Genomic DNA, 18948 nt, shown 5'->3' with positions numbered 1-18948 from the left:
TTCGGCCAGTTCCTGGGTCATGTAGGCTGAAGTGAGGTCCAACTTGGTGAACAGCTTGCCACCTGCCAGCGTGGCAAAAAAATCCTCCGCTCTCAGAAGCGGGTATTGGTCTTGTCGTGATACTCGGTTAATAGTGGCCTTGTAGTCGCCACAGATCCTGACCGAGCCATCCGTTTTTAGGACAGGGACGATGGGGCTTGCCCAGTCGCTGAATTCAATGGGCGAAATTATGCCCTCTCTTAGCAACCTGTCCAACTCACTCTCAATTTTCTCCCGCATCACATACGGCACAGCTCTGGCTTTATGGTGCACTGGTTTGGCGTCTGGGGTGATACGTATCACAACTTTGGTACCTTTGAAAGTCCTGACACCAGGTTGAAATAGTGACTCAAATTTCTGTAGGACCTGTGAACATGAACTTCGCTCCACAGATGAAATGGCATCACATACCCCCATTTCCAGTTCAACTCGGCTAGCCAGCTCCTCCGCAAAAGCGCGGGACCATTTCCTGGGACAATCTAGAGTGGCAGCCGGTTCTCTGATTGATTATGTGTGACCACCAACATTGCACTGCCTAGCACTGGGATGATGTCTTTGGTGTACGTCCGTAATTGCGTGTCAATGCGTTCTAGTTTGGGTCTGCTAGCTCTGAGTGGTCATAGTTTCTCGAATTGTTGGACACTCATAAGTGACTGGCTGGCCCCTGAGTCCAGCTCCATGGGTACCGGGATACCATTTAATAGGACTTTCATTGTCATAGGTGTCGTTTTTGTATATGAGCTTTGGATGTTTGCCACCTGAACCTGAACTTCAGCATCCATTGCTGTGTCCCTAACATCACCCTGCCTTGCAGACCCCTCTTGTGGTTCATCTGCCTCGTAAATTATCCTCGCTGCGGGCCTCCTGCACATTCTGGCTAAATGTCCACTGAAGTTGCAATTTCTGCAGATGAATTGTTGGAACCTGCAGGTTTTTGCAGCATGTCTGCCCCCACACCTCCAGCATGAGCTGAGATTGTTGTGAACAAAAGGGCTGTGACCAGGCATTCCTCTCTGATTGTCTCTTTGATTACTCTTGAGCACTCTGTTACTGGGTGTCAATGGCCCCATCCCAGGACGTATTGTCCCTTGTGATAGTGTAATTGTCTGTTCAACCTGCCATTGTCTCTGTTGATGACCCACCCTATAGTCTGTTACTGCCTGGTTGATGTCGAATTGCCCTTGCCTGCCTGCGGGGTTCTGAGTGGCGTTTACTATGTTAACTCCCTGCTCCATCGCCACATTGGTAGCAGAGTTGTGCGCGTATATTATCTTGGTTCCCTCCTCCCCTGCCATGAAGGTCTAAGCCATCAATGGCGCCGCTTCCAAGGTCAAGTCCTTGGTCTCAATTAGCTTTCTGAAATTCCCGGCATGCCAAATGCCCTCAATGAAGAAATCCCATAACATCTCCCCCCTACAGGCATCTGTGAACTTACAGAGGCTGGCCAAGTAGCGAAGGTCCGCAACAAAGTCCAGTGTGCTCTGTCCTCCCCGACGTCGGTGTGTATAGAATCGGTGTCGGTAATGCACGCCGGTTTGAGGTGCTCACCGATCAGTTTGCTGAGCTCCTCAAAGGTTTTGTCTGCCGGCTTCTCGGGTGTGAGCAGGTCTTTCATCAGTGCATACGTCTTCGGTCCACAGCTGGTCAGTAGATGCGCCCTTCGCTTGTCAGCCGCTGCATCTCCCAGTCAGTCCTTCGTGACAAAGCTCTGCTGGAGCCTCTCAATGAAATCGGGCAGTCCTCACCAACACAGTACCATTCCTCTGTGCTACCGGTGGCCATTCTCGTGAGTCGTTGATTCCCGTTTCTCGTTGCCAAATGTTTGTCCTTATACACTACTATAAATTAACATGAGGCACATTCTGCAGACAACATAACTCTGTGACCTAACTTTTATTCACAGGACCAAGAAGTGATGAAGATGGGTGGAGCTTCCCCTTTTATACCTGAAAGACCAGGCTCAGAGTGTTTCCCACAAGTTCACCCCCTGTGGTCAAGGTGTGCATTTCTTAGGTGTATATAGTATGCAGTGTTGTTATATGAAGGTTACAGTTACATTAAGGTTACATACATGACAAAGTGTAAAGGAGCCCAAGCAAATCTACCTTTGTCAGGAAAGGTGATTGAAAAAAAAATGTCAATATATTTTAAAGCTTTGTCAAACTCCACTTGGCTGTGATGATGGAAATGAAGAACTGGACTGCTCATATGTGGGAAGAACGCTGAGGAATCTCAGTCCAATCAACAATATAGTCTCGTTGCCAGAGGACAGAGGAGCTAAGGTCTTTTCAATTAGTCCCAGAGCAATGAAAGCAGTCAGTAATAGAAACATAGAAAACATAGAAAACAGGTGCAGGAGTAGGCCATTCGGCCCTTGGAGCCTGCACCACCATTCAATAAGATCATGTCTGATCATGCAACTTCAGTGTCCCATTCCTGCTTTCTCTCCATACCCCTTGATCCCTTTAGCCGTAAGGGCCACATCTAACTCCCTTTTGATTATATCTAACGAACTGGCCTCAACAACTTTCTGTGGTAGAGAATTCCATAGGTTCAAAATTCACTGAGTGAAGAAGTTTCTCCTCATCTCGGTCCTAAACGGCTTATCCCTTATCCTTAGACTATGACTCTGGTTCTGGACTTCCCCAACATCGGGAACATTCTTCCTGCATCTAACCTGTCCAACCCCGTCAGAATTTTATATGTTTCTATGAGATTCCCTCTCATTCTTCTGAATTGCAATGAATATAAGCCTAGTCAATCCAGTCTTTCTTCATATGCCAATCCTGCCATATCAGTCTGGTGAACCTTCGCTGCACTCCCTCAATAGCAAGAACGTCCTTCCTCAGATTAGGAGAACAAAACTGAACACAATATTCCAGGTGTGGCCTCACCAAGGCCCTGTACAACTGACCTCCCTGCTCTTATACTCAAATCCCCTAGCTATGAAGGCCAACATGCCATTTGTCTTCTTCACTGCCTACTGTACTTGCATGTAGACTTTAAATGACTGATGTACCATGAAACTCAGGTCTCGTTGCACCTCCCCTTTTCCTAATCTGTCACCATTCAGATAATATTCTGCCTTCCTGTTTTTGCCACCAAAGTGGATAACCTTACATTTATCTACATTCTACTGCATCTGCCATGCATTTGCCCACTCACCTAACCTGTCCAAGTCACCCAGTAGCCTCTTAGCATCCTCCTCACAGCTCACACTGCGACTCAGCTTAGTGTCATCTGCAAACTTGGAGATATTACATTCAATTCCTTCGTCTAAATCATTAATGTATATTGTAAATAGCTGGGGTCCCAGCACTGAACCTTGCGGTACCCCATTAGTCACTGCCTGCCATTCTGAAAAGGACACATTTATTGCTACTCTTTGCTTCCTGTCTGCCAACCAGTTCCCTATCCACGTGAATACATTATCCCCAACACCATGTGCTTTAATTTTGCACACTAATCTCTTGTGTGGGACCTTGTCAAAAGCCTTTTGAAAGTCCAAATACACCACATCCACTGGTTCTCCCTTGTCCACTCTATTAGTTACACCCTCAAGAAATTCTTGAAGATTTGTCAAGCATGATTTCCCTTTCACAAATCCATGCTGAATTGGACCGATCCTGTCACTGCTTTCCTAATGTGCTTCTATTACATTTTTACTAACTGATTCCAACATTTTCCCCACTACCGATGTCAGGCTAACTGGTCGATAATTCCCTGTTTTCTCTCTCCCTCCTTTTTTAAAAAGTGGGGTTACATTAGCTACCCTCCAATCCATTGGAACTGATCCAGAGTCTATTGAATGTTGGAAAATGACCACCAATGCATCCACTATTTCTAGGGCCACTTCCTTAAGTACTCTGGAATGCAGACTATCAGGCCCTGGGGATTTATCAGCCTTCAATCCCATCAATTTCCCTAATGTAATTTCCTGACTAATAAGGGTTTCCCTCAGTTCCTCCTTCTCGCTAGATCCTCCGTCCCCTGGTATTTCCGGAAGGTTATTTGTCCCTTTCTTAGTGAAGACAGAACCAATGTACTTGTTCAATTGGTCTGCCATTTCTTTGTTCCCCATTGTAAAGTCACTGGCCATAAGCCATACTATGCCAATATTACTCAATATCATTTTGTTTAATATTCCATTGGCAAGCTTCACCTACAGCTATATATATTATTCCTTGCCTGTATGGTATCTGCAGTAGTTTGCTTCCATTTTCAGTGCACGATTACTCTCTGGCAGTATACAGCATCTTCTTCTTTCTCCTTTCCACAGAGGGTTGTCCAGCTTTGCATCCATCTACAAAACTAAAACCATCTCCGAGGTCAATACGGAGAGGCCAGAGGTTGAGAAACCCATTGGTATGCAGATCAGCCGTAAGTGACAATATACCATCTAGGGAGGTGTAATGTCTGTAGCTCCACACTGTGGATGCCTGTGTTACTGCAGCTAATGCTGTTCAATAAAGAGCAGATCACCTGACCAGCAGGTCAGAAGATGCCAGAACCCGCAGCCATCTTATAGGTTATGTGTTGTGTGCTTCCCTGAAGATAACACATTTGGCGATGGAAATGGGATGTAATTCGATAATACAAAGCTGAAATTTTTGTTGGTGAAGGATTCAGGCAACCAACAGAGAGACTTTGAGAGCTTCTCTGTTTTTGGAAACAGCTACAAATCTGAGGTAAATTACGAGCACACTTGGTTAAACTGCCAGACTCAAAACTCCCTATGGGAGTTAATTCAAAACTCAGTGGGGTACTTAGGGTTCGGAGTAGACAAAGATGGTTTACATCCAACCAAGGAAAAACTGGATGCAATCAGAAATGCACCCACTTCCAAGAATATCACTGAACTTCAATCATTTTTGGGTCTTTTGAACTATTATGGGAGGTTCCTACCAAATTTGGCTACAGTATTACATCCACTGAATGAACTATTGAAAAAACAGGTCCATTGGAAGTGGTCAAAAGATTGCAATACAGCATTCAAGGAGTGTAAAAGCAACTTGGTAGAGAGCATCATGTTAGTTCACTATGACGTATCTCAGGAGATCAAGCTAGCATGTGATGCCTCTCCATTTGGAGTTGGGGCAGTAATCTCTGATGTATTACATAGTGGGGAGGAGAGACCAATTGCTTTTGCTTCACGCACTCTCGGTACCAATGAGCGTAATTATGCACAAATCGAAAGGGAAGCTTTGGCATTAATTTTTGGGGTCAAGAAGAATACCATTTTGGGTTCATAAGTTTACTCTTGTTACGGACCATAAGCCCCTGACAGCAATCCTCCATCCAAAATCCCCAGTTCCAACATTAGCTGCAGCCCGAATGCAGAGATGGGCTTTGATTATGTCAGCATATACATATGATATTGAATACAGACGATCAGCTGATCACAGTAATGCTGATGCTATGTCGAGATTGCCTTCACCATCACAAGTTACACCTGATCGGGAAGAGGTGTTCTATTTTTCATACATGGATGAACAGCCAGTCAGAGCTGAAGAGATTGGTAGAGCAACCAAACGTGACCCAGTTATGTCAAAGATGTATGATTATATTGTAAACGGATGGCCAAACCAGGTAACAGACAAAGATATTCATCCATTCTTCATTCGTAGGAATGAATGATCAGTCGATAAAGATTGTATCATGTGGGGTGCAAGAGTGGTTATACCAAATAAATTTCGGTCCAAATTATTAGGAGACCTCCATGACCAGCACGTGGGAATGTGCTTGACCAAGAGTTTTGCACGCAGTCACTTATGGTGGCCAGGTCTTGGTAAAAATACAGAGTACATCATAAGTCAGTGTACGGCATGTCAATCGGTAAACAAGCAACCACCATCAGTGCCATTACAGCCATGGAAATGGCCTCCCAGGGTGTGGCAAAGGCTACATATTGATTTTGCTGAGTTAGAAGGACAACAATTGTTCATTGTGATTGATAGCCATTCGAAGTGGGTCGAGGTGTTTCCAATGAGGAAAATAACAACAAGTCAAACATTAGACATTTTGAGAAGATTATTGTCTTCATTTGGCCTCCCAGAAGAAACTGTTTTGGATAATGGACCACAATTTCATTCAGAAGAATTTGCACAGCTCATGAGCAAAAATGGTGTGAAACATACCAAGGTTCCACCCTACCATCCTGCTTCGAATGATGCAGCACAGCGCACTGTACAAATTGTAAAACGTGCCCTCATCAAACAAATGTTGGATCCAAATCCAAAGAAATGACAGTTGTCATTGCACCACAATTTGGCTAATTTTCTAATAACGTATTGTAATACTCCTCACGCAACTACTGGCAGAACACCAGCAGAGTTGTTTCTCAAATGACAGCCACGAACCAGATTCTCATTATTAAAACCAAACTTGGCACAGTCCGTAGAAATGACACAATTAAGACAGAAAGAGAATCATGGTAGAGGTAGAGTAAAAGTCAGAATATAAGTCTGAGTCCAAGTCAGGAAAATAAACAGTCTGAAATTAGAGAGAGTTCAAATGGAAATCAAGGGCATCCCTCGGAGGAAAACTTCCCTCAGGATCAGCCTTGAATGAGTTTAAATTCAACACCATGTTTGGAAGGTTCTGTTCAAGAGCAAAGGTATCCTCTTTGAAACAGAAACCAAGTGGTTAAGTTTGATTTGTAAATATGGTAAAATAAGTCCATATCCTTTGTTATGTATAACCGTTCAAGTTATGTATGATGATGGTTTGTTATAATAACTTCTTCATTAAGGAGAGAGAAGTGCAATGTTTGTAGCTCCACACAGTGGATGCCTGTCTTACTACAGCTAGTGCTGTTTAGTAAAGAGCAGGTCACCTGACCAGCAGGTCAGAAGATGCCAGAACCTGCAGCCATCTTGTGTCTTGTGTGCTTCCCTGAAGGTATCACAGGAGGCTGTGCCAGCCAATGGCAAGACCCATCAGGGGGCTTTCCCTACGATTCCACAAATATCTGCCAGGTTGCGCATCAGTACGAGAAGCAAAGTAAGAATCACGTTGACTCCCCAGCACCCAAGAGCCTACCGGTGCAGAATATGAACCCAATTAAGCAGAAGAGAGAGAGCATTCATTCTCATGTCCAATCTGGGAAGATCGTGTCATGGTGCAGTGCAGTCGGTGGAGAAAGTGGTCTCTTTAGTTCATCTGCTGAATGTACTGGTGAGGATTTAACAGCTCCCACCAATACAAGAGGTCCTTAGAATTATCTACAGACCTGATGTTGTAGAGTGTCGAATTAGATGTGATGTTTCTGATAATTGATCAACAGTTCATCACAAGCTCTGTGTGGGTCATCAGCATCTCTTGAGTGTCACTGACTTGGCCTCTGTTCCAGACTCTTCACTTGTTTTTCCAAATCCCAGTTTCTTTTAATCACTTGCCTCACTTGATTGTAGATCACCTGAAAGCCACTTTGATATTTCCGCAGCATCAACAGAAGAGTCTGTGATAAATCTTCTGGGGAAGGGAGAGAGAGTAGGGGCGAGATAGATTCAGGTATGTCTGCTGCTGGTATTATCCGTCTGTCACAGGACAGGCTTCTGAGTGACACAGAATTTCGATATTTACCCAAAGTTTGATTCGCCAACCTCCTAATGGGAATCACTTATAATTAACCACCATGCATATGAAATCTTTACCTTAATGGAGCTAAGGCAATAGAAAATCCATTGATCATTTACCCTCAGCGATGAATGGGATGTCTCAGGAACGGTATCCTTCATACGTTGCAGGCCTTTGATGGGAGAAGAAACTGAAATCATTCAGTTCCTTCCTGCAAGATGAGGGCTTGTGCCAAACATTTGAAGCTCTCTCTCCCTTCCCTCGAAGATCAATCCAACTCAGAGTTTCTGGTTCTCCACAAATGACTGTCATCAAGTGACACTACCAGCAGCTATCATGAATCATGCAAGAGAATCCAGCTCTGAAAATAACAACTTATTCCAAATGTTGGCAGTTCTCTAGAAAACTCTATATTTTGTTGGATTGACATTATGCTTTGGGTGGGATGGCTAAAGCTGTTACCCATGATGCTTAGTACAACCTACCCTGGGATCTGTCAGATGACCAAAACACCTCCCAGGCCGGTTTCCCCTCTCTCCTCACACCTGAAGCGATTCATCGCGATACATATTTCTTCTGACATGTCGTCAACTGCAGGTGGGACGGATTAAAAAATATAATGATAACGTACAGACACACCAAGATGCTATTATGCTGCCCATTCACAGATGACTCATTCCCTTAGAATAAGATGCAGGGCAGTATAATAAGTTGACGATAACTCAGTCTCTCGTGTCTTCACAGGTAGTGGACAGGCGCTGTTACAGGGTGTCACTGTGTGTGCAGGCTAACAGCAAAATGAAACAGTACAACAAGGTGAAAGCTAATGCCGACTGTCGCAGTTGGAGGCAGAGCAGGGCTGCACTGTAATGAAGTAAAACAGAGAAACATAGAAATTTACAGTGCAAAAGGAGACCATTTCAGCCCATCGTGTCCACGCCAGCCGAGCCCTGAAGGTTACATATAAACCTATGAACAATGAACAATGGCGGAAAGGAAAGCCCAACCAGTCTCGCCCCACACAACTATGACACCCCTTATACTGAAACATGCTATACTCCACCCCAACCGGAGCCATGTGATCTCCTGGGAGAGGCAAAAACCAGATAAAAACCCAGGCCAATTTAGGGAGAAAAAATCTGGGAAATTTCCTCTCCATCCCATCCAGGCGATCGACACTAGTCAAGGAGATCACCCTGGCCGTATTTTATTCCCTGCAGTACTTACCATTATATCTGCTCCGTCCAACAAAAGGTCATTTAGTCTAATCCCAATTATCTGCTCAAGGTACGTAACCCTGCAGGTTACGGCACTTTAAATGCCCATCTAACCATCTCTTAAAAGTGGTGAGTGTTTCTGCATCCACCACTCTTCCAGGAAGCGAGTTCCAGATCCCCACAACCCTCTGCGTAAAGAAGCCACCCCTCAAATTCCCTCTAAACCTTCCACCAACCACTTTAAAACTATGCCTCCTCATAATAGACCCCTCCACCAAAGGAAATAGACCCTTACTATCCACTATGTCCAGGTCCCTCAATATTTTGTACACCTCAAAGAGGTCTCCTCTCAATCTCCTCTGTTCCAATAAGAGCAAATCCAGCCTATCCAATCTGTCCTCATAACTAAGATTCTCCATTCCAGGTAGCATCCTAGTAAATCTCCTTTGCACCAACTCTAGTGCAATCACATCCTTCCTACAATACGGCGACCAGAACTGCACGCAGTATTCCAGCTGTGGCCTAACCAAAATATTATACAATTTAAGCATAACCTCCTTGCTCTTATATTCTATGCCTCGGCCAATAAAGGCAAGTATTCTATATGCCTCATTAACCACCTCATCCAACTGGCCTGCAACTTTCAGGGATCTGTGGACAAGCGCTCCAAGATCCCTTTGTTCAACTACATTATTAAGTGGCCTACCGTTTAATGTGAATACCCTTTCCTTATTAGCCCTCAAAAAAGTGCATAACCTCACACTTCTCTGAATTAAATTCCATTTGCCACTGCTCTGCCCACCTGACCAGTAGATTGATATCCTCCTGCAGGCCATGACTTTCCTCTTCATTATCAACCACACAGCCAATTTTAGTGTCGTCTGCAAACTTCTTAATCATAGTCCCTATATTCAAATCTAAATCATTGATATATACCACAAAAAGCAAGGGACCCAGTACTGAGCCCTGCGGAACCCCACTGGAAACATCCTTCCAGTCACAAAAACATCCATTAATCATTACCCTTTGCTTCTTATCTCCAAGCCAATTTTGGATCCAACTTGCCACTTTGCCCTGGATCCCATGGGCTTTAACCTTCATGACCAGTCTATCATGTGGGACCTTATCAAAAGCTTTGCTAAAGTCCATATATACTACATCGTACGCACTCCCCTCATCGACCCTTCTGGTTACCTCCTCGAAAAATTCAATCAGGTTAGTCAAACATGATCTTCCCTTAACAAATTCATGCTGACTGTCCCTAATTAATCCTTGCCTTTTCAAATGTAGATTTATCCTGTCTTTCAGGAAATTTTCCAATAATTTTCCCACCACTGAGGTTAGGCTGACTGGCCTGTAATTACTCGGCCTATCCCTTTCTCCCTTTTTAAACAATCGTACTACATTAGCAGTCCTCCAGTACTCCGGCACCATGTCCAAATCCAAAGAGGACTGTAAAATGATGGTCAAGGCCTCTGCTATTTCCTCTTTTACTTCGCTCAACAGCCTGGAATGCATTTTATCCGGACCTGGGAACTTATCTACTTTCAAAGCTGCTAAACCCCTTAATACTTCCTCTCTCACTATATTTATGTCATCCAGAATACCAATAGCAGTATCTGCATTACCTCTTTCCTTTGTGAAAACAGATGCAAAGTATTTGTTAAGAACCTTACCAACATCTTCCTCCTCCACACAATAATTACCCTCATGGTCTCTAATAGGTCCTACCCTTTCTTTAGTTACCCTATTACTCTTAATATATTTATAGAACATCGTAGGGTTTTCCTTAATTTTACTGACCAAGAATTTGTCGTGCTCTCTTTTAGCATTCCTAATATCCTTTTTAATTTTGCCTCTTTACTTTCTATATTCCTCCAAAGATTCTATCGTATTTAGCCATTGAGATATGACATAAGTGTCCCTTTTTGTCTTTATCCTCCCCTGTAAGTCCCTTGACATCTAGGGGGCTCTAGAATTATTATTCCCACCCTTTTTCTTTAAGGGCACATGTTTGGCCTGAGCCTTCCAGATCTCCTCCTTGAATGCCTCCCACTGTTCCGACACTGATTTACCCACAAGTAGCCGCTTCCAGTCCACTGTGGAAAGGGCTGGAAGATATCTATTTTGTCGACTTTGCTGGATGAAGTGCTTTAGATGGCCACTGCATAAGCCTGACGAACCCTACAGGTTAAAATTGGAAATGGTTGGGGTCTGAGCGGGGAAGTAACCTGCTGGTTTTGAACTGCCCACCTGCCCAGCTGGTGTGGGCGGGTAGGGTTGAAATCGTCTTCCCCAACACCTTTCCCCCACCCCCCATGTGTTTGGCCATTGTCAGCCAAACCGAGCGGGGGCAAGAGTTAATCTAACTGTGCCCTTACTCTGCTGTGCCCTAATCAGAACACTGAATATAGCGTGGCGCACACATTTACGCATCAGCAGCCAGCCACCTCCATCCCGACAGGGACTCACTTCAGTTGCAATGTGCACTCACCTTTCCTGAGCTCTGTGAGATGCAGTGGCATGTGCTACACCAGACGAGCCAAGCCTAGGACACCCACAACTTACAAAGTGGGCCGCGCAGATATTTGATCTTTGCTCTATGCAGTGTGAAGATTTTAACTCTTCATTCTAAACATGCTGGCTTTGATGTAATAATCAGTCAGTCATACATTGGAGAGCCATAAATGCCACAAGATCTCACCAATGTGCACTCCCTTCTGATTCCTCCCAGCCGTCAGACTGTTGTCACTGTAAAAGAAAGAACTTACATTTATTCAGCACCCTTCATGACCTTCCGACATCCCAAAGAAATTTAAAGCCAATGAAGTACTTTTGAAGAATAGCCACTGTTGTAATGTAGACAATGTGGCAGCAAATTTGCCACCAGCAACGTCCCACAAAAGCAATGAGAAGAATGACCAGATAAACTGTTTTAATGGTGCAGGTTGAGGGATAAATATTGGCCAGGACACCAGGGAGAACTCCCCTGCTTTTGTTCAAAATAGTACCATGGCATCTTTTCTATCCAGCTAAAAGAAGATGGTGTAGTGTATGCACCTGTGAGTATGCTCACAGGTTTCTAGAGCTGTTGCGGCATGGCACCTAAACTGGGCCGACGTCCGCCGCATGGCCGATGCCATCGAGTCGCTAAAAACAGCGCTGGGCCCTGACTCCATTAGGTGTGTTGAGGAGGCTTTAGCACGTGGGGAGATCCTGTCTGAACTGACCCCCATCCAGACGGAATTCCTCATCGGCGCCAAGCCCAGAAACCTCCCTCAGGAGCCGGCGCCTCACAACTTGGGCCACCTAGGGGAAATCCCCTCCGTGCCTTTCAGTTCTGCGCGGAGGGGTTTCCTGTACGGGCTGCTCCTGCACACTCTCAATCTTGCCATCCTCGTCTGCCATCCGGACATGCCATGGCGCACCATCTTGCCGTCCGGAGGAGGCGGGGGTCCCCGATGGAGTGCACTCTACGCGGGAGTCCTCCCACTAGTTATTGAGGACTTGGCCTGGAGGGTGGTGCACGGAGCAGTCCCGTGCAACAAATTTTTAAGTCGGTCCTCAGGCTCCCAGGCCGTCTGCAATTTCTGCGGTCTGGAAGAGTCCGTGTTCCACGTTTTTATAGAATGTGTGAGGTTGCAGTCCCTGTTCCATTATTTCTGGTTGCACTTCAGTCCCACACTCCTGATCTTTGGGCACCCTGTGCGGAGGGGAGCGGGTAGGTCTGAGGACCTCCTCGTAGGACTAATCCAGGGCATGGCCAAAGGTGCCTTCAGCCGGTCCAGGCAGCGGGCGGTTGAGAGGGTCGTCAGCCCGACTGCCTGCTTCTCTTCTGCGCTTACATCCGAGGCAGGGTGTCCCTGGAGATGGAGCACACGGTATCCACCGGTACGCTCACGGTCTTCCGCGAGAGGTGGGCGCCGGAGGGACTGGAGTGCATCATCACTCCCGGCAACCAAATTTTAATTTGGTTTTACATGTTTTAAATTTTAATTTGTTTTATTGCCGGGTTTCAGTGTCCCCCCAGTCATGGGGCACTTGTATAATTTGCCTCTCGGTGCCCAAAAAAACCCCACAAAAAAACACAAAACCCCGCCCCCCCAAAAAAAACAAAAAAAGGGCACTTAAAAAATGTTTGGAGTGTCCTCCCCCTTTAATCAGGGGGGCACTTGATTTAACTGTTTATTTATTGGTTTGCAACAAAAGTGTTGTAGAGCTGTTGCATTGTGAGTGGCTTAGTCAGTCACATTGTAAGGAGGTAAAAGGTATACTTAAAACCGAAATAAGGGCATGGCATGAAATCAGGTTAAAGGGCACAGCTTGTCCTTGTGTGCTTATCTTTAAAAACTGCACACCAAGCTGTAAAAGCCCGAGCAAGGTTAAGACTGTGGAACAACACATTCCAATAGACTGAGGTCGGCCCCAAATGTATCGGGAGATGGAGATGCTGCGAAACCACTCAGCAGCCAATCTGATAAGGATTAACGAATCAATGTAGCTCTGCTGATTAGTCGTAGATGATTGTACACAAGGACCTCATGCCTTGGAAACTGTATAACTGTGTGTGAAACCATCACACGGGGAAGGTCCTGTCTTAGGCGACTAAGACTGTGATGCTTCCCCTGCATATGCTTGAATAAAGATCGTAAAGTGAATCCAAGGTTTTGTCTGATTGATTCCATGGTCGTTATAAGGGTTGGTGTCGATTCTTTATTTCAGGGAATCCACCTTGAAGAAGAGAAATCTTTTTACCCCAACATGATGTTCACAAGACTCAATAAAACCCCAGTTAGTTGGGTCTTGGTCATCCGTGATGAGGTATGCAGTCATGAGCCTAGTGGATAAACTGGTAATGTGTAGTGTGATTGCTAAACCTTTGTTAATAAACCACTAGTTCTTAATAGCAATGCGTTGCTAGGAATTCTTTAGCAATGAACCCATGAAGCAAATGCATTACAGATGGTGTCTTGGTTTAACGTCTCATCTAACAGACGGCATCTCCAACAGTGCAGAGGTCATTGCACACTCCTGCTCTTTTTAGTTTCCAGCCAATTTCAGCAGTTGATCACACAGATATTCACTTTGAGAATATTCTGCAACTCAGATCTACTGGCTGAACCTTGTTGACTTGACTATATTTGGTAACAAGGTAACAAGGTAACATATTGAGCACTCTTCAACGAGGTGTTTATTCTGGCAGTGTTCAAAGCAGAATCAGAATGGGAGACCAGCATATCAGAAAGAAATCCGAAAGAGAAGGACTAAGGGCCCAAGTTTCCACATGATTTGCGCCTGATTTTTAGGAGCAACTGGTGGAGAACGGACGATCTTAGAAATCGCAATTCTCCACATTTTTTTTTCTGCAGTTCTAGTCAGGTAGAACAGTTCCACTTTGGAACAGAATTTTTTCTTCAAAAGGGGGCGTTTCCGGCCACTGACGCCTGATTTGAAAGTTTCCACAGTGAAAACGTATTCAAAACTAACTTAGAATGGAGCAAGTGAAGATTTTTGTAGAACTGAAAAAACCTTGTCTAGACATTAAAAAATCAGGCGCAGGTTACAAATTAGGCATCCAGAACGAGGTGGGGGGGGGAAGGGAGCCATTCCAGACGGCGGGAGGGAGGGAACCAACCGACCGAACGCAGGGGAGGAAGCTGTTGCAGACGGCAGGGAGGGACCGAACGCAGGGTGGGGGGGGGGAGCCGTTCCGGGCGGGCGAGCGGAGGGGAGGGGGGGAGTGCGGGCCTGACCGACTGACCGACCGAACGCAGTGGGGGGGAGGAAGCCGTTCCAGATGGCGGGAGGGAGGGAGGGAAGGAGACAGAAGACTGCAGGAAGCCACAGAAATTGAGGAGCCATTTCCCAACGGCAAAAGGGGGAGGTCGTCGGGAAACGGCTGCCTCAACTTTCTGAGGCTTCCTGCAGCCTTCTCACTGCTGATGTGCTGATGGCAATGTGCTTTTATTAAAAAATGTTCAAAAACTAAACAGCTACAAAGAACTACAAAAATGGCCGAGTGCCAATGTTTCCTTCACACTGCGCGTGCGCGAACGCTCCAACGCACACGCGCAGCGTTGCTGGCAGGAAAAAAACTAATTTAAATAGTACCCGCCCCCTCCCACTTACAAAATCGGCGCGAGTGTAGGCTCCGCCCCCCCCCCCCACCCGGGCGCCGCGCCAAACAGACATGGAGCTGCAGGGCGCTCCAGAATCACGAGTTTTTTTTCCGGCGCCATTTTAGGCGCGAAAAACGGGCGCCCAGCTCAGAGGGGCGCCCGTTTTTTATCGTGTGGAAACTTGGGCCCAATAAAACTAATTCAGTGGATAGCTTGGTTGTAATATCCATCAATAACCTGTTCTTGTTGAATGAGTGATGCTAATGTTATTTTCTGTGGCTTGAGTTCTCCTGATGCAATTGCATAACATCAAATAAATGTCACATTTTGTTTTAATTTAAGTTCTCCCATTTATTCTGCTAGCTTTCAATCCGCACGTTATTCTATTAGCAGCTCCTGTTTATATTTTAGTGCGTGCTGGCAAAAAACAAGATAATATTTTTAAAAAGAGTACTGGGCCCACTTTAGCTTTGGCCGGCATGAAAAGGGGTGGTAGTGGTGTCAAACTGGTATCACCTCAGTTACCCCCCACCCCCCATTCACACTGCTTCACCGACTGCCGCCATCTTGATAGCGATCTTTTGGTGGGCGGCCAGAGCACTCGCCTGTTTCAGAAGGGAGTTTGCTTTTAATACATAAGTTGAAGTCCTGTGAAACTACCAATTGCAATGTTGAGGTACAAGTGGGTGAGGTGTGCGTGACACATGCTCTGCGCATATCTGCTGGTATTGAGCGTACCAACCAACCAGCAGTCCCCAACGGGTAGTGGAGATCTGGAACTCTCTCCCGCAAAAAGCTGTTGATCAATAGATTTTTGTTTGGCAAGAGTATTCAAGGCTTTGGAGCCAAGGCAGGTAAATGGGGTTAAGATACAGATCAGCCATGGTTTAATTCCATGGCAGAAAAGAAAGGAAGAAACAAAGAAAGAAAGACAGACATGGATTTATATAGCGCCTTTCATGACCACCGGACATCTCAAAGTGCTTTGCAGCCAATTATATACTTTTTGGAGTGTAGTCATTGTTGCAGCAGGCTGAAGGGTTTGAATGACCTACTCCTGTTTCTATGTTGCAATGTTCCTAGCCTGCTCATAAAACACCCAGAAGCCTGTTTCACCTTCGGACATGGAGGCACCAGGAAGAGCATGAATGCTATCCAAAAATACTTCAGCCCACTGCCAGTTCCTGCATACCCCCCGAGATTGATGTGCGGCTCTAGCTGATTTACCGCCCTCCCACACCAGTGAGCTGTATCAGAGTCCCAGTTTGGCTCATGAAACTCGCTGGATCAATACAGATCAGGTCTGAGCCATAAAACAGCCCAGCTGTCATGGCAGGAACAATAGTCTGTTTTGTGCCTCTCTCTTGATAAGACTTGACTTCTCATGTGCAATACCATGGGGTAAAAATACAATGGCCCAGAAATCCCGGTTTCTCCTTCCTGCGGGTGTTTGAATAGATTTTAGAAAAAAGATGCGCACCTACCTGAAGCTGCTGCGCCCACGCGAGTTTCCGCTCCTGAAGCCTCCACTGACTGCACGTCGCAGCGTGTGCATGTCAGGACATGCGCAGGCCTGGAGCTGGAATCACATGGCTCTGGGCAGCCAATCAGGTGCAATATATTTTCATTCATAATAACGGGAACTCTGTAAGTTGGACTTCCCATTATTATGAATGAGAAACTCCCCCCCCAACACTAATAACCAATAATAAAAATAGAAAACATGCACAACATATTTTTATTAATTTAAATTAAAGTTATTTATGTATTTAAAAAATATATATTTTTCCGATTTTTAAAAAAGTTTTTTAAATTATGGTTTAAAATAAACTTTCCGTAGTGGGGAGGGTTTTTAACAATAACATGTGTTTTTAAATTTTATTTAACAATGTTTTTGTGTGTTTTAAATTCTTACACCTGTAACAGTCGGCTATACACCTGCTTTTATCAGGCGCAAGAGTTTTGAGGACATTTGCTGGGCAAGATATGGGTAAATCCCGCAATCTTGCCCTTGCAAATGTCATCGCTCCCGAGATGTGGAGGATCTGCCAGGCCAGAAACTTAACAGATCAGAAAATATGGTTTCCAGCGCATGTGTATTTGCGCTGAAAACCGGCTTTTGCGATGCCTTCCTGGGTCCGTACACACTCCGTACGGATCTGGGGAGGCCAGGATTTCCAAGCCATGAACAACTCTGAGCATGGCATACACTTCCTATCCAGATTAACATTTAGTTCTGTCAATATTTAGGATGGAAAAGCCCGATGTCAACAGGTAATCTCGATATATGTATATGAAGAAAGTTGTATGTCAACATTCTTCTTTGATAAACCAATAACATCACTCAAAATGCTCTCGAAGAAAGTTTCCGACTGCCATTTCTTCTCAGTAACTCAAATTTCTAACGTGCAAAATAAAGTTTTAGACAAAATAATACATTCCCAAGAACGTGAATAAATTTACCCATTGAATTGTCTTTTGTGTTTTTCAATTCCTCCATTAAAGATTTTACCCCAAGGCCCCAGCCAATCTGCACAGCCCAGGCTTTCTCTGTAATGCTTCCCAGAACAGCTGGAAGATTAACAATCACATCTGGCCAATCTCAGCATGTCATTTTCACAATTTCCCGGCGTGCATCAATAGCGTATGAAGGATTTCGCCTCTCGCCCTGTCAGATTTCCGAAAGCCTTTGAAATAAACTGGAAATTGAATTGTCAAAGCTTTATTTCAGGCAAGTTTCACTTGTAAAATATTAACAAGTGCTCCTGCTGTATCATCAATGACTCACAGATGACGAACATCTATGGCTTCTTTGTTGACAGAAAGCAAGCAGTTTTTGGGAAAGTTATTCTTTCTTCCGCGGAAATTTTGAAGAGAATTTCTGTTCATTTTCCCGAGTGATTGATTTAAACTCAGTTTGGAGAGAAAGTTGAATTATTGGATTCCTGCTTTTCCAGCTGCTGTCCATGTTTATCATGACAACCTCCTCCACTTTTCATCATGGTTGCATATTCAGAGAAAATTATTTATCTTCTGAACCATTTTGGGAGCTTGACGGTTTTTTATGTGATCTTGAAAACTATATAACCTACGAGCTTTTGAATGTTTTATGAGTTATTTTTTGTTTACTGGTGGAAATTTCTGTTTATTAAAGACTGAATAAGTCAGCAACTGACTATCACGATAACTTGCAATTATATAGCGCCTTTAATATAGGCAAATACCGCGAGGTGCTTCACAGTGGTGTAATCAAACAACATTGGACGTGACAATCGGTTGGCCAAAAGCTTGGTTGAAGAGATGGGTTTTAGGAAGAGTCTTAAAAGAGGAGAGGGAGGTGGAGAGGCAGAGGGGTTTAGGGAGGGAATACCAAAGTGTGGGTTCAAGATAGTCGAAGGCACGGCCGCCAATGGTGGGGCGGAGGGAGAGAGGATGCATAAAAGGGCAGAGTCATTGGAACGGGGAGAATTTGGAGGAGGTGGCTGGAGGAGATAACAGAGATAAGGAAGGCAATGTCATGAAGGGACTGACAGGGCTGGAAGTAATTAATATTTGTGATGGAGAGTATATAGGCTCAGAAGTGTATCTCAGGATATGATGCCGGGATTGCGAACAGTCTGGTTCAGCTTGAGGTAATGGATGGGGAGGGGGATGGATTTGCTGGCAATGGTACAGAGTAAAATTCTCTCAGATATACCCCCTTGCTATAGGGATCACACATGTGCTCATTGCTCCCCTTCCTTACCAGAAATGGCTGGAGTAACAAACGGAGTGGAATCCTGGTGGAGCCGGCTTCTGCCTTACGTCCGCCCTTGATCAGGATCTGAATCGGGGTGGGTGCGGCCTTTAGTCGTGTTGCTTGCAACGGGCTGAGAGAGTTTACAGCGCCACCTCTGGACCAAGTAAGTGTAACAGCAATTCTTGTCATACTGGTTTGGGAAGGTTACAGTAGTACCTCTGAACAAAGTGAGTAGGCATTATCATTAACATCACAG

The sequence above is a fragment of the Pristiophorus japonicus genome, chromosome 18 (assembly GCF_044704955.1).
Source record: "Pristiophorus japonicus isolate sPriJap1 chromosome 18, sPriJap1.hap1, whole genome shotgun sequence".
Taxonomy (NCBI): domain Eukaryota; kingdom Metazoa; phylum Chordata; class Chondrichthyes; family Pristiophoridae; genus Pristiophorus; species Pristiophorus japonicus.
Note: the sequence above shows the minus strand (reverse complement) of the source record.